Consider the following 5000-nt stretch of genomic DNA (forward strand, 5'->3'; position numbering starts at 1 on the left):
TCTAGAATTTCCATTAACATGTTTGCACTTAGTGATGCTTCTAGTTCACTGACAGGGGTTGTAATGGTGCTGTATCATCTAATTTCATTCGCTTTTACCACTGGACCTCGGTCATGTTAATGTGGTAAGTATTTTAGGAAAAATGAGAAGACTTGTAAGTACTTAACATTTTATTGAAATTTAATTGAATAGTTAAGGGGTGATTAAAAATCTGAAATTAACACTCTTTAGAAATTAATGACAGTCATTAAGATGTAATGGGGCTGCTCACCAACAGTGCTCAGAAAGGTTGGGGGATTTAAATTTGCATGGGGGTCAGAGCAGTGAAAGATGTTGTTTATAGTCTCTTGAGCCTTGACTGCAATTTTAGAGTTGGAACAAAAGTGGTTCTTTTTCTTGTTGTGTTGCTAGGATTACTGTATCTACAGTAACGGCAAGTTTCATTGGGCACGTCTGTGTGTCCGTGGCGGTGAAGGTGGAGTGATGGCCAGGTTAGCCACTCTGGGCATCTGCTGAGCTGCAGAGAGAACATGCTTTTCCCAGGCCTCCAAAGGCACCTGAACCAATCCAAATGCTCGCTCTCTCCCCCACCTGCCCTCTCAAAATAAGCGGCAGCTCATTATTTATACTAGCTTGAGTCCTGGGTCCCCTTATGAGTAGAGACTAATGTTCGTGTGGAATGGAGTGATATAATGTGTAATGATTTTTTGATATGAATTTCCACTCCCTGGAGACAGAGGCAGCTTCACCACAGCCACCTGACCAGGGTGGAAAGACAGAAAAAGCTAATATGTTCTCTCTGCAGTGGTTTCCGAGTTCTCCTCCTCGTGGGGGAGCTGTCATAGACAAGTGTTAATCCCCAAAATGCCCTCTGATGTTTGCTTAGAAAATAATTGGTAATCTGATTTTCTTGTTTTCTGAAATTCTAGAGAGGTGTAGCATTTGGATTTTCAATGTATTGGCGCAATACTTGTGATGTCGTTTCGCAGAGAGAGAAACAAGTTGACGTGATCATACATAAACATAAAACAGAAAAATGAAATTTAAAAAAAATGTTAACTTTAGAGTTAATTCATTTCCTGTAATTTCACCCTTTCAGAAAACATATCTTTTGCTACATAAAATGAAAGCGATGAATCTTTGATAGACTGTGAGAGTAATGGTATTATACAGAGGATTATCACTGAAGTAAGGAAATAAAGGAGAAATATCGAATTCGATTTAAAAATCGGCCTAATAATATGACAAAATATTTTCAGCGTGTGAAGTGGATGTCCTTATGTTAAAGAAATAGGCCTGTAAAATGGCTGATTTTTTTCTTAAATTTTCTTTCCTTTTTTCCTCAATGCTATTGCATAACTTCCTTTTATGTTTTTCCCCACTCCGGTTTATCTCGTTTCCTCCTGCAGCCGATTTTTAATTATCCCCGTTCATACTAGTTAGTAAGCATGGATACTCTAAAACACTTGATGCAGATGGTATTCGTAAAACACCCACATACTGAAGCTACATTTATAGTTCCTCCAGCCCAGACTGAGAAGGACACTAGGAAAGCTTCCTCTAAGATGGTCAGGTAACAAGGAAACCTTTTCCCAGAGTTCTCTCCTTAACAGAAAGAGGCCTTGGATGGTTGGCCGCAAAGGAATCTAGCCAGGGATTGGAAGAGGCACGCTTGGGATGGAATGTGTGATGAGGAAAATGTGTCCAGGTCAGAGGTATTATGCATAGGTCAAATAACGTGTGAAAAGAATCAGGAATTGACTGCATACAGGTCTCCTTGGGGGCTCATCAAGCCAGCACCTACCCTCTGATTTTAACCTATGAGTTCCATCAGCCATGTAAATTAGCACAGGCCCACTAGCCCTGGGCCTGGAAGAAATCGAGCTGTGGGAATGTACATATTTTAATAAAAATTGAATATACATCCCACAGCATCACTCCAGGACTCACTCAGGTTTATCGTTCTTGCTGGCATGTAGTGCATTATTGCTAAGTTAGTGGATATGATAAATTTGGGAAAGAGTGTGGAACATTTTGTGACAAGATTTTTTGTAAAAACCTGTTTGCATACTTCAGCTACATGGTATAAAAAGCTGTAAGCCAACAGCACCGTGCGGCTTCAGTTCCTTGGGAGTTTTATTCACACAACTTTAACAGGATGTCTGCTTAATAGTGGGGGACTTTCTAGGTAAGAGTGTATATTGCATGCAGCATCCTTGAATAAGCTTCGTAGTTCATGTTCAAAAGTTGGTTCCGATGACTGTGTAGCCCAGAAAAGATAACGGAAACTTGAGGGAAGATTGAGGAGTAAACGGGATACGCTGCTACTAAGAATGGAAATGGAAGTAAAGGAACTCTCTTTCCGATTATATTTGAAATTTTGTTTAGCATGTCAGCTTCCTACACATTCTCTTTCCTGTCTTATCTACTCTGAAACGCATTTAGTCATGTCTATCACCCCAGTACCTGGGTGCTTAGGTACTAAAAAGTGCTTTGAGCGTGCAATTTGAAGACTGATAAATCAGGTCTGTTTAGCTCAGGGGAAAGGAGAGCTAAGTGGGGATTTAGTAGAAGGGAATAATATTCCTAAAAGGCAGTCAGTTTGGTGCTAGTAAGCTTTTTGAAGTAGAAACTAATTTGAAAGCATAGAGGTCATGACTGAAATGGAGGACTGGACCAGACTATCACATTTTAGCAATTCGAAGGGAAGTTTCCTTAAACACAGTAAGTAGATGGAATATAGAATAGCTTGCCAAAGTCAGCAGTGGAAATAGGCTCAGGGAACTAAATGAATTTTTGGAAAGTAGGGACGACTGGGGTAGAGCCACAAGCAGCATTTTAGAAGCTAATCCTAGGAGGCATGACAAATGTATTTGTTGAGTGTCTGTTATAATTTCAGGCCTTAATGGGTATGTGGTTTTCCCCTCAAACTTTAAGTGTTCTAAAGTTTGAGTACACTAAAGGTAGTGTATCTACCTTATCCCTCTCTAAATTTGAATTTTAATAGCAAAAAGCAATTAATAATTTTTCCCATTAAAACAAATAATGAATGCACCCTTCGCTTTTACCTGGCCCCCTGCTCCTGGGTTGGGGCGGGGGGAAACTGTAGGAATCATATGATACAGTGTATATCAACTTTTGTGCTGCAGTACTTCAGGGAAAATGAAGAATATAACACTACTTATTACAGGGAGACAAATTATAGTTTGTTTTTTTTTTTTTCAAATTATGGTTTTTGTTTCATGTGGAAAGTTTAAGGGTGGCAGCTTGACAGTAAATTCCATCAAAATCTACCCTGCCAGAATGCCAACATTGTTCTTCATTCATTTTAGCGTAAGGTTTAATTATTTGCTGATTTTTAATACCAGTCAGTCATCCTTAGCATCATTGAATTAACTCTGAACCCTATATCAGTAAAGAGCCTTATGTTGCCCCATTTTATTATAACAGCGCAATACAAATTAAAATTGCATCCGTTAAGATTATATCATATATTTAGATTTCAGGAGACAGAAACACAGTATTCTCCTGACTATAACGGTTGGAGCCAATAACCTGTAACCAATTGCATACTTTTTCTGTTGCAAAATCTGAACTATAAGGATTACGTTTTGGAAAAGATTATAAATCTGTCACCACTAATCTAGTCTTTACAGTGGCTTTGTAACCAGTTAGAGACTAAAGATCATTTCTTCTCTTGCTCTGATTTTAATCATAACACATATTTGATATTTCAAAACTTTCTTTTGTTCCATCAGCACGTGCATTCTAAAGTGTACAACATTAATAAATAGAGGCGCATAATGAATGCGACTAATTGATTTTGGCAGTCAAAGACTGGCACTCTTTTTATACAATAGGGAATCCATTCAAAGAAGCTTAACTGCTATTGAGAACAAGTCTTCGATGCAGTAATGGTTTCTAATTTGGATTCTGTGTGAGGTGAGCAGAATGCAGTTATTCATAGCAGTTCACTACTCATTACTGTTATTTTTGGTGTTTTGTTTTGTTTGTAATACTCATTTATTGGATTCTCATTTCACTAAATAAAATTTTATGTTTCGGTGTATATATGAATTCTGCTGCACAGTTATGAATGCGATTTTTGTAAGTTGCCTGTTTGTCAAAACTAGAGATGTAGAACATGGACAAGGGGCCGTAGCCAATCCCTCTCCCTGTGTTGGATCCAAGCCAGTTATATTTTCTTGCCCTTGACTTTCTAGTACTGGAATCAGACTGTCCCCCCGACAAGTAGCCACTGAAAGCCACTGACTCAGAGACAAAACAAGTTTATTAATTTGTAAGCACAAATGCCAAAATACAGCTTCTGGTAGATGTTAGTGAAAAATTAATTCCTTGAAACTCCAAGGGAAAAATAGGCCTGCATTGTATAATCGGTCTTACCTTTAAGAATGTGAATGGCCTTCAAAACCAATTTTGCGTCCTTTATAAAATCTTTGAACACTAAATTATATTACCTGGCTGTGATTTAATAGTGGACATGAGATCAAATTGGGTGTCACTGAAGCATTAATCAACCAAGTGTCATTACAGGTAGTTAACAACTCATGTGCTAAGCTTTGTCACTTGAAGCCGGAGAGAGTGTGAACCAACAGACTGATCACTTACTGTAGTCACAACTGATTGAGAAAAGATAAAGAATGACCGTTGTTAAGGGCTTACAAGGACTAAAATTTATATCAAAAATAACTTTTTGCTGTGCCGTCTGGCACCACTGAAGGGCGAAGATGTTGTGTTTGACTGCAATTAGGAAAAAGCTCTAATGGGAAGTCAGTCATTTCCAGGCACAGTGCAATTGATTTTCCACCAATCAGAATAGGGAATGAGATACTCTAAGTCTATTATTATTAAATTATTTATGAAGTCATATTAAATCTGGTCATTAGTTCTGGCATTTCAGGTTAGTGAAGATTTTCCAACACTGTGATGACAGGAGCTAGAAAGAGTATTTTGTGACTTGAGCATCAGATGTCACCTTT

At 38.2% G+C, this 5000-nt stretch overlaps 1 protein-coding gene across 7 annotated transcripts in view; it reads left to right on the forward strand.

Moving 5' to 3' along the window:
- Positions 1-5000, forward strand: part of ZNF521 (zinc finger protein 521) — a 279324-nt gene that overhangs the window by 167772 nt on the left and 106552 nt on the right. Inside the window, exon 5 of one of the 7 annotated variants that reach the window (XM_082417817.1) lies at positions 1-3208. This exon is cut by the window's left edge and continues 194 nt beyond it. The exons of the other annotated variants lie outside the window; for them this stretch is intronic. The gene's annotated coding sequence lies outside the window, so the exon portion shown is untranslated. Of the gene's footprint in view, positions 3209-5000 lie in introns of those variants that run through there. 7 annotated transcript variants of the gene reach the window in all.

This window comes from Balaenoptera physalus (assembly GCF_965194825.1).
Source record: "Balaenoptera physalus genome assembly, chromosome: 12".
Taxonomy (NCBI): Eukaryota; Metazoa; Chordata; class Mammalia; order Artiodactyla; family Balaenopteridae; genus Balaenoptera; species Balaenoptera physalus.